Consider the following 12,374-nt stretch of genomic DNA (forward strand, 5'->3'; position numbering starts at 1 on the left):
ATGTTCTAGAAGAGTTTCTTCCTGACATTTTGTCAGCATCTGTGGCTGGCATCTTCAGAAAATGCTTGCCTGGAAAAGAGTTGGGTATATATGTACTGTGTGAACCTGGGAAAGGAGGAGTGATTTTTATGTGGATTGGGCCTCAGGGTGGGAGGGTCTGCAAAAGAGGATTAGTGTCTGCTTGATTAGTGCTCACTGTCTTCTGGGAAACCCCTGACCCTGGGAGATTTCTCATTTGCATTTGTTGAGTTGTCAGCTTGCTATTTTTCAGGACAGGAAGCCAAATCTTGTTTACTTTCAGGGTTTCCTCTTTCCTATTGAAAGTGTCCAGGTGTTTGTGGATTTCAATGGCTTCCCTGTGCATTCTGACATGATAGTTGTTAGCATGGCCCAAATTTCAGTGTTTTCAAACAACATTTTATGTCCAGGATGGTTTATAACATGTTCTGCTACTGCTGATTTTTCTGGCTGACCCAGTCTGCAGTGTCTCTCATATTCCTTGATTCTTTCATAATGATCTGTCCAAATACATGCAGTGAGTTTATGTAATTTTAAGATGTGTACACCTTTCTAGGTAGTTCTGTATCTGAAAAGCAATATATAAATGCTTAATAACAATAAAGAATGCCAAAATATTGTATTATAAAGTTGGGAAGCTGTCTTATATTGAGTTGGATTATTGGTCTACCTACCAAGGACTGACCCCAGACCAATTCTCAGCTGTCAATCCTGACTAGAATAGACCCATTTCATCCATGGAACTTTTGAAGTACAGTATTGACTTCTACATTCAAATTAATTCAATGGGCCTACTCTTCTCCCTACAGAGATGTGCTCTAGCAATTACATCACCATTGCTTGTCTATGCTTGTCTCCTGGAATTTAAACCATGAACGTTTTGAGGAACAATGAGAAATGAACTACGTGGGACTAATCTACACAAACACATTCACCCAAGTTTCCTATGAAAAAGGAAGTGATACTTCATAGAGAACTCTGAATCTTCACCAAAGTCTTTCAAAAGAAAAGGAAGTTTGAAGGAATTACAGAAAGCATGACATCCAGTAGAGTCCACTGGCCCTGATCTGGAAGCCTTTATCAGGGTCAAAAAGTCCACTGGCCCTGCTTCAGCCTTCCTTGTTTGTTTCCTTTTGGCTTTTTTCTGATCCATGTGCTAAATCTTTTCCTACACTCTTTTCCTAGATAACTCAGGGCTGATCCAGAGTAGCCCTAGGCAATGGGATTTGATAGGCATTGTACCTGTACTTATCAGAATTTCTAATCTGTTACTCAGGAATTTCCAAAACCAGCTGTGACATTTAAAACTCAGGGAGGATCTTTTTTCTGACCCCTGACACAGGGGTTTTCATTACAAGTATGGATATAGTCCTACTTCTCTATCCATTGTCTCCGTTCCTTCTGTATTCCTGAGCAGTACCACAGATGCTGAGTTGAATGGAGGAGTGACCTTTGCTACAGTTATTTTTCTTTTACGTTCTTTCCCTCATTACATTTCCACTTGCCAGGTTAAACACTTCCTCTGTGCTGCACTGCATCCACAGTATGAACTTTTCTTTTGTTTTCTTGCCCTCACCACAATATTCTACAAATATAGTGATAAAGGGGTGCAACACTTTACCTCTATGGTATTTTTGCACTATGGCTATTTAAATATACCTATAGTATATCTATATATCTATATTAAATAGCTGAGAATGGATTAAGCAAGATATTTTCAGTTGATAAACACCACACAGCCAAATTCTATAAAATCTTAAGGGATCAAGAACTAGAACAGGAGATTATTAAAGACTCTGTGGTAAAATAGACTAGAGACATTGGAAGGCCACTTGAGTTATAGTCTTGGGGAAAGTCATGGAGAAACTCTCTAAAATTTACTTTGTGCCAAAATTTAAAAGAGAATTATTTGAAAAATGCCCCATCTCCAGTATCTTTCAACAACACAATTAGATGCAATGTATAAAACAGAAAAAAATGAAATGTTGGAAGTGTCAAGAAACAAATGGATCTTTTTTCCACATATGGTAGAGATGTGCTTTAGCAAGAAAATTCTGGGGAAGGATCCATAAAATGCTACAAGTGAAAATACTAATGAGAAGTCTAACATGATATGATGGTCCCAAGACATTGGCAGAGTTATCCCTATGGACAGCTGGGAAAATGTGTGGAAAAGAAACCTCCGTTTTACTAAATGTGTTAAATTAAGAGAAAACTATTATAAGTTATTTTTTAGGTGGTACTTGACCCCAATTAAGATTGCTAGATTGGCTAAACACGGCGTTTCTTACTGTTGGAAATGTAATCAAAAAGGAGGCACCTTATATCACCTTTGGTGGCAGTGCAAATCGGCTAAAAAAATTTGGATAATGATACACAGATCTTTAACAAATGCAATGGGGAAAAATATTCCATTTACCCCTGAGTTATTTTTGTTAAATATTACTCATGGGATTTGGGACGATCTAGTTCAGGATGAGTTGAGTGTTTTACTATGTGCAATAACTGCTGCTCGAACATTATTTGCCAAATACTGGAAAGCCATCCTTAGAATAATGGATTTTGAAATTGAATGAGTTAGCAATCTTGGACATGATCTCAATGTCCAAAAATGATAGAACGGTTCAGCAATATAAAGCAAAATGGAAGAGGTTGCAAAACTATGGGAAAATAAGCTTTCTGTATAAATATCAGGGTGCGAGATCGTTTGGAATAAGAGATAGCTTATGTTAAATATTACATATGTATTTGTATTATGTCAATAATAAATAAAAATGTTATTTTTTTTAAAAAAGAAAATACTAATGAGTCTAGGGCTGTATTTATTGAATATGACCAAAACAATAGATTTCAAAATCGAAAAGAATAATGTTATACATGCAAAAATGGAAGAAAGAGGATATGCCAGCAATTGAAGAGCGATTAATAAAATTGAAAGAAATTATGGACAAAGATAAATTAACTATTCTAATAAATGATAGACCAGCAACACAGATAGAAGAAGACTGGAAACTAGTCAAAACATTTTGGTGCAAGAAATGGTCAAGTTTAGCCAACATAGAAATTTAAATAATAAATATTCTGAAGAGCCGGGGGGGGGGGGGGGGGCAATGTAACAACAATGTAACAACAAGCAAGGGTAAACAATAAAAAGTATAAGAAATACATTTAGAATAGAAGATGCAGTTAATAGGTAATGAAATGGAAAACCGGAAAAATAGATCAATTAGAAAGTTCCACACAATCTGGTAGGAAGTTTACAATGGTTTACAATATAGCAAGAGGCTAATTATATGAATAAGTGAAATATTTTATTTGTAAGAGTTGTAAATTACTCAAGATGGTACACTTATTGTGATATCAAGGACAGAAGAAATAAAAGGAGTTGATATTTAACTTAGATTTAAAAAAAGAAAGTATGCCGGGCTGGGAAGAAGGATGGGGGGAACATGAGGAGGAGGTATTGAGTTCATGGAGGGAATGACACAGAAGGAAGAAAAACCCACCCACACCACCATTAGCCATATCTCAAAGCGGAAGAAAATAATAGATAAAATCATGGTGGGAAATGAGAATCTGATGAGCCTGTGTAGAAACAGGCAATCACAGCCCATGGAATGCTGTTAAGGGGCATGGGCTATGGAGGAAAGAATATAACCAAGAGGCTTGTCTGAAAAGAAGAAGTTAGAGTATTCAGAGACAGAGAGCCTTATTGCATGAAAATCGAAAGCCAAAACAGAGTGGGAGAGTAACGGCTTTTTCTGTACCTCTTCATATGCCATCGTAGCACTTTTGTTCTCAGGCACATGGATGTAAAAGCATGTCTTTTGTCACACTGCGAATATCCAATTGAAAAGGCATGTTTTTATTACCGTCACCCTTGAGAAGAGAGTGGAAGTGCTACAACAGCATTTGGAGAGGCACGGAGAAAGCCACTACTCATCCTCTCTGTTTCAGCTTTCTTTTCCCATGCTATAATGCTCTGAGTGAAGGACAGTTAGGAAAATAGGAATTGATAAGATTTAAACATGGTACTTTGGCCATATCATGTGAAGACATGACTGACTAGAAAAGACAATAATGCTTGGGAAGGTAGAGGAGAGTAGGAAAAGAGGAAGATTGCATTCCAGACGGATAGACTCAAGGAAGACACAGCCCCGAGTAGGGTAATTGATAACAGAGAGACTTGGGCTGCATTTACACTGCAGATTTAATGCAGTTTGACACCATTTTAACTGCCATAGCTCAATGGAGGTTTTGTGAGCTCTGTCGCCTTATCTTCCAGAGAGCTCTGGCGCCACAAAAAACTACAAATCCCAGGATTCCATAGGATGGAGTCATGACAGTTAAAGCTGTGTCAAACTGCATTAATTCCACAAAGTGGCTGCAGCTTTGGTGGTCTCTCAGTCAAAGGCACGAAACTGACTTGATGGCAGTGAACTACAACAAAATAGGGGTTTGGGAGATGGGAATGTGGAAAATGTTCAGGGAGCTGTAAACTAACTTGTCATATAAAAACTCCTTATTAGTTTTATTTTCTGCAGCTGTAAGAGAGCTCTGTTGCCACAGTAAACTACAAATCCTAAGATTCCACAGGATGGAGACCTGTGTTAAAGTGGTGTCAAACTGCATTAATTCTGCAGTGTGGCAGCAGGCTTTATCTTTCATATGCAGGGCCTACCTACTTCCACAGCAAAGAATCTTCTCTAGTGGGAATCTCATGGAAAACCTGCTTTCCCTACCATCAAGGGGCCATTTCCGAAACATTCATCTCTTGTTGATGCATAATACAAACGGGTTGCCATTTGTCCTGAAAAACCTGGAAAATCCCAGACTGAAGGAAGGAAAAAATGTCCCTGGCCAGCTGGGGCAGTTGAAGCAGTAAATCCCCAATTTGTCCTTCATCGCAGGCCAATGAGTAGATTAAAAAGTAAATGACTAATGTGCTCAATTTGCATAATCAGAATGCAAATTAATAATATGCTTAATTATAATATTTGCATAATATGCAAATTAGAAGCCTGGATATTCTACTACTGCTCCTAAACTATGGAACGACCTGCCGGAGGAGATCCGTCACATTTCCACTCTGGTAGCTTTTAAGAAAGCACTCAAGACAGATCTCTTTTGGCAGGCCTTTCCAACCTAGTTACCCTCCCCAGATATAGAGATATTTGTCCCCTCATCTGTCTATTTCCCCCCGCCAATGTTTCTGCCTATTTTTTGGTTGTTCAATGTTTTAAATGTTTTAATATTATTACTGTTTAATTCTATTTTAGTACTGGGAATGGGTGGTGGTGGTAGGTCTAGGGTTTGATTTTTTAACTCTATTGTAATTTGTTGTATTTTATTGTTGTAACCCGCCCGGATTCTTCATGATTGGGCGGGCTAGAAATAAAAGTAAATCTATAAATAAATAAATAAATCTATTATTTATTATATGAGGGACTGGAATATGGCAATCCTAGTAATACTGTAGCTAGCACCCTGCTTGACAGAATGCTTGGCCAACATCTATATCAATATGCAAAAGCAGGTCTTGAAGCCCTGATATGAATCTTTACTTCCAGCTTCCTGGTCTACTGTAATTTGAAACAGCATATAATTCAGGTCTCACACTCCCGACCTGGCATTTGTAATTCTAAAAGAAAAAGAATGGGGGAAAATGGGTCTGTGTGTGTGTGTGTCTGTGCGCGCGCGCGCGCGCAGAGAGGATTTGGATTTGGCAAGCACTTTATTTTTTTTTCTAAATGCAGCCTTGCAGGCTCCCAAAATACACGCTGAATGCTCAGAATATGCTGAAGCAGGAACTTTGGTTTCTTACAAAATTAGAATGTATTATTTTCTCTTCAGTGAAATTGAGCTATCTATTGAGGATGTCAAGGGGATGCATGGTGTGTTTGTTGTGTGTGTGTGTGTGTGTGTGTGTGTGTGTGTGTATGGGAAACGAGACAGAATCGTGGTGTTCTCTCAAGGAAGAGTTGAATATTATAGCAGTGTTGTTGCAAGACTTGCTCCAAAGGAGAGAAATGTTTTTGCAGGGTCAGCTTCCAAGTCATCATTAATGTTTACTGCTCCAACAGCAACTTGCATTGCTATAGTTACTCTTAAAGGTACATTGCCTGAATAAGGCTGGGTTGAAAACAAATCCTTATAATTCTGCCCCTCAGAATTCCTAACATGGAATTCCTAACAGGAATTCAGGGAGGGGGTGGGGAATAGGTCCAGAAGAAAACAAATCTCTTATTGAAGTGTTTTCCTCTAAACTAATGTCCTCCAAATGTGTTGGATTACAACTCCAGTTATCTCCAGTTACTGACCATACTAGGAGAGAACAAGAGTTATCCAATACATTTATAGGGTATTTGAGAGGCCAGCATGGTATAGCGCTTTGAGCTTTGCACTACAGCTCTGGAGACCAGAGTTTGATTTTCTGCTTGGCCATGAAAATCTGCTGGGTGACCCAGGAAAAGTCACACACTCTCAGCCCCTGAAAACTCCACAATAGGTTTAATTTAGGATCACCGCAGAATTAATTCAGTTTGTCACCACTTTAACTGTCATGGTTCAATGCCATAGAACTCTGAGAATTGTAGTTTTGTGAAATATTTGCCTTCTCTGGCAGAAAGCTCAGGTCAGTGCCACAACCAACTACATTCCCAGAATTCCATAACACTGAACCATGGCAGTTAAAGTGATATCAAACTGGAATCTTTCTGCAGTGCAGATGCAGCTCATGTCAAAAATGACTTGAAGGCACACAGCAATAATATTTGGAGCATACCACAGTGGGGAATGCTAAAGCAGTACATCACTTTTAAAGTTATGGAAGTCAGCAGGATGTGGACTAAAGTCAATCAGTATCTTTCTCTATTTCTCAATCAGTCTCTCAGTCTCAATCTCACTCCATTATCTCTTTTTAAGAGATAATTGTTTCTTCCTTACAGTGAAAGGAGTATAACATATTGTCCAATATTTCACAGATAAAAACTGGGACAGGTATGGGAAATGTAACTAATGAGGAAGAAGACACAAGTTAGGAGAGGCTGCAGCAGTTTGTGTTTGCTTAGCCTACTGGAAAGAACATTTTCCCCACCCCACCCCATTGAGTTAACTGAATGCAAACTACCTTTGCAATTTCAGCTCAGTTTCAGCTATCGAAGTAAATTGAGAACAAAGAAGGGAAAGTGGAAGGAGGAGAGAGAAACTGGGGCTTTTTAATAGCAGCTGAAAACATGGGATGGCAGAGAATTGAGGCTTTCTTTACCAAACTGGGACAGTTGGAAGGTATGGTGCAAAGTTACTTGTGCTAGTTCCTAGTGCTTCCAATGAAAAGCTATGGTGCATGTCCAGCTATTTATCTTCTTTCCCTCCATAACAATTTTATCCTGTGGTACACAAAAAGATAGAAAAAGAAATACAAAAATCACAGGATAAATGCAAGCCAATAACATTTGGAAGCAATGTGGATTTATGCACAAGTTAAGTACAGTAAATTATAATTTATGGTTGCAGATCATCCTCCCCCCACCACACATGCTTTACTCAGTTGTAAGTAATACTATAGGACCTCTTAAAACCTGACCTACTTTAGGGCATCAGCATGTGCTCATCTAGCCATGTCTGACCTCCTCTTTAAAATTCTGTGTTTGAAGCACAGCAATGGCACAATAAAAACATCATATGGAAACAGTGTACAAATGGGTAGTGGAACAGATTAAAAATATTTTGTGCCAAACCAAAGTGTGTGTGTTGGTGTGTGTGTCAAACTGAGTGGTTATTTGTACATTAGGTAAATATTCACAAGTATATGACAGGGCCATTTCATGCTATTAGCATCTTTGAAGCTTTTCTTTTTATGTTTGTTAATTTTAAGATAGTTATATTTCTAATTTATCCTGCTTAAAAAAAAATCAGGGAAGATCAGGAAAGTATAACAGACCTCCATCATTTCCTATATAAATTGCAGCCCTTTAAAAGCCAATTAGCTTTCCATAATTATCATTTTCATTTATAAGACTACCCAACTCTGAACCTTTACTATCTCTATTAAAATTTATGCTTCTGTTTTAAAAGTGACTGAGGAGTTGCAGAGTGAAAGAGATCAGTTCTATACACAGATCTTGAGAATATATCTCTGGAATCATTTGAGATTTATCTTCTCTATTCCTTGAATCTATTGTGCTTTCCTTTCTTTAAAAATGTTTAAAGCTGGCTTGATGACTTGACAGAAGAGCAGGTATACTCTAGGGTTAAGGTCTCAGGTTGTGGGTTCATACCAGGCTTGGGGTTCATAGTACATTGTTAATGCTAATTTGATCTATATGTAGAAAGATCTTGTAGCACCTTTGAGATTAACTGAAAGAAAGAAGTTGGCAGCATGAGCTTTCATAGGAGTTTATCACATTACTTACCTTCTGCTCTGCTCCCGTCGCCCCAGCATCACCAATCCCCTTTAAAAGTGCCATCCGCAATCCCACCAGGAGGCTCCCATCGCAGATCAGTGACACTGGGGCGATGGGAGCAGAGTGGAAGGTAAGTAATGTGATAAACTCCATTGATTTAAGTGCCATGCTCGCACTGATTTTAGGGTTAGGGACCACACACCAACCACATGGTCCCTAACCCTAGTACAGCATGGCAGTGCAATAATAGCAGCATCCCATCCATACAGGCGCTGTGATTTTAATGTAAGTGATGCACGTCATCTGTACGTCACCAGGCATCACTTTCGTTGAGAGTGTACCATTGGCGCACTCGCAACATCACTCCGGTGCCACAAAAAGAACCTGGAAATACCAGGTACTTTTTACTCTGGAGTGACGGTGTGTGGTTTGGGGGCTGCGCCATCCCTCTGGAGTAAAAACAGGCGACAGCAGGCCACCATTTCTCAGCGGTCTGTACTGCGCCAAAGCTTTTTCCAACTGGTAGAAGAGGACAGCATAGTCCAGCATAGGTCAGCTAAGGAGTGGAGAAATCAGAGATTATGTAGTGTGTGGGTTGCACTTGAAACTTCAAGGGAATAGGGAAGCTTGAGGAGCAATGATATCATTGATGATGTTGTAGCAGATGATATTATTGCCTCCACTAAGCAAAAAAAAAAAAAAATCCTTCTGGAAGGCAAATTGTTGGCTTCACTATACTAGTGGTCCCACTCCTCCTACACATGCTTTTAACATATGAGAGGTTTAGCTGAATCACATTCCCAAACAAACAAAACAGGTGCCTTTTCAAACAAACCTCATCCAGTGGAGATATTAGGTAACTGAGGGTGGTGATTTTTCAATAGAAAAAAAATCCTGATTGTTTTGTATACTGCTCTGAGATCTTTGGATATATATCAAGATATAAATGTTTAAATAAATAAACAAAATTATGTTGCATGCCCAGGATTGCTAGAACTAGTCCAGCTTTTGCCAATGGTCCACTTCATGATCATATCTGCGGTCAACTACTCGACAGCAATTGTGAGAAGAAACCCTATAGGCATACTAACATACAGTATATGTATAGAGCAACCTGGGGTACCCACACCCCAGTGGGTTTGAGATCAAGTTTCAGGGGATGCGACAAAGAGTGGCTTGTTTCCTTGAAAGACATGTCATGAGTCACTACTTGTATTTTTTTCTGAATAAATTAGAATCTAATTGTTCAATTGAGCACTAACCTGAAAGCTTTTTTTAAATTTCAATTTGTTCACCCGCTGTACTGTATGTGGTTCAATTTGTGATTCAAAATGACTTCTTCACCTTCAAACTTGATGTTACTTTTTTAGAAGGTGTGAACTTTAATCAAACATTTCCTTATGGTGTGGGACACAGAAGAGGTTGGGAACCACTGGTCCAGAGTCTTTTCACACAAAGGGAATCTCCATCATGTGAAGGAGCTATGTGTAGCACCACAGGTTCCTTCTCATGACTGCTAAAGGCACAGGCGGCAGAATGCTAAGTTAGGGAGTATGACCAGAGATAGTGTAAACCTGTGCAGATCTGCCCTCTATCCCATATGTTTTTAATATGTGAGGGGGTCCTTTGGCACCCCGTTGTTGTTTTTGTTACTTGCTGGGGTCAATTTCACTCCTGCAAAGTGACTTTTCACCATGTGAGTCTTACTTGGGGCTGCAGAGGCCCCAGTGGTAATTTTCTCTCTCTCTCTGAACGTTAATACTGTCTAAACTAGTGATTATTCTACTCACTGGCATTTCATTTTGAATGAAGATTAAACACGGGTGGGCAGGGCACAAGAAGATTACCTTTAAGCACTTGTTGGCAATATGAGTCCTTCATATGGCAAGACGTCTAGCTTTAAAATATGTGTGTGTTGGAATAATAGCCATGGTAGTTTGCAACAACAACAAAAATCTACTTGCAGCAAAAAAAAAAAAAAAAAAAAGGCAACTAATCCCCAGTGTAGGCTTTTTGGTTTTTACTTTTCTAATTCACAAAGAATTTCCAGTCTGCACTAAAAATAGGATCTTTCAAACTCTTGTTGAAAACATTTGCAGCCATACTGCTGATGTCTCCATAAAGGTTTGCTAATACCTGCAATAATCCTTCCATCTGGATCCACAGGAAAGGATGACAGGGACCCTCCTACTATGAATAATCACTAGCTCAACAGTTCTGCAGATATTCACATCCTGGATTACGCTCTATTCCTGTTCTTCGAATTTATTTGCATAACTTCCTTTTTATTTTTCCACTTCTTTTGTAGAGTCTGTCCTACTGGCTCTGTACTATCACAGTACAGCAGACACCATCTCCTTTCACCTATTCTGAGGAATTTTCAGCCAGAGTTCATGGGGGTTTTCAGCAGAAAAAGACTGCCAACCCTACTAAATTGCCAATGTTTTCACTTTGCAAATAGAGGAAGATTGAGAATATGATAGCCAACTTTAAATATCTGGAGGAACATCACACAGAAGATGGAGCAAGTTTGTTTTCTGGCACTCCAGAGGATAGGATTTAAACCAGTAGATTCAGATATATAAGAAGAGATGTTGAGCAGATATTAGGAAGAGCTTTCCAATGGTAAAGGCTATTCAGCAGAGGAACTGACTGCCTCAGTCAATCTTCACTGGAGGTTGTTTTAAAAAAACATACAAAAACAAAACAGAGATTGGATGGCCCATCTCTCAGGCCTGTTGTATCTATGATAAGCCTACGTAGGCAGTGACGTACACTGTATGACCCTTGAGATCGTATCTACAATTCTTTTCAAAGACTCTCCCAACCCTACAATTCTATGATACATACAGATTCTCTTCCACTAACTCTGCAAGCCATGGCCCCTAACATGAGCTCGTTGTTCTTTGGGGAATATCTGTGCCAAACTCAGTTCTACTATGAGGAATTTGAACAAAGGCGTTCAGCACCTTTACTCTATCCATGATACAATTGTACAAATGGAGAATATATCACATTGGTTGCATTCACACTGCAGAAATAATCCAGGTTGACAACACTTTAACTGCCATGGCCCAATGCTATGGAATTCTGAGAACTGCAGTTTTATGAGACATTTAGCCTTCTCTGTCAGAGAGCTCTGGTGCCACAACAAACTATAGCTCTCAAAATTCCTTAGTCTTGAGCCGTGGCAGTTCAAGTGGTGTCAACATGATTTATTTCTGCAGTGCAGATACAGGTTGTTTACTATATTACCGACTATGTCTACTCTTCCCATCCTGTTCTAAGAGCTAAATTATTCACCTTGAGAGACAGAAAAGGCAGAACAGTTCCTTGGCTCAGTCCAGAAGGCTATCAACACTCTCCATTACTCCCGCTTTTCTCCCCAGCTCCTGCCATGGAATACTGGCACACTGAGTCATTTTTTTAAAAAACCCTTATTAAACATGCCTCCTTTTTAAAAAAAAATCCCCTGTATACTAATTTTCTATAATTACCTTAAATCACCTGATTTAAATCTTCAGTAATTGTTTGACATGCACATTATATTTGAACATCTGTTATTACTGCTTGTAAGACATGTAACTGAAAGGTAAACCAGAGATAGTCTCAGGTTGATAACAGAAGAAAAACATAACCCTTCCCTCAATTCTGATGTTTAAATGTGGGTGTCATCAAGGTAGGTCCTTGGGCTAGATCTCACCACTCAGCAGGTGGGACCTCAAACACATGAAGATTGACTTAGCAGGGGGCACTGCACATAATGCCAGTAAATCCAGTGAGTTTAATCTCCACTACATGATGTTGTGGTTTGTGCATTGAGCGTTCAAATCTCTGCTTGGCCATGGATACCCAGAGGGTGGCCTTGGGCAAGTCATGTTCCTTCAGCTTCAGAAGGCAAGGCAAACCCACTCTGAACAAATCTTGCCAAGAAAACTCCATGATAGGATC

Source organism: Sceloporus occidentalis, unplaced genomic scaffold (genome assembly GCF_023333645.1).
Source record: "Sceloporus occidentalis isolate IW3139 unplaced genomic scaffold, rSceOcc1.0.p SCAF_1, whole genome shotgun sequence".
NCBI classification, from domain to species: Eukaryota; Metazoa; Chordata; class Lepidosauria; order Squamata; family Phrynosomatidae; genus Sceloporus; species Sceloporus occidentalis.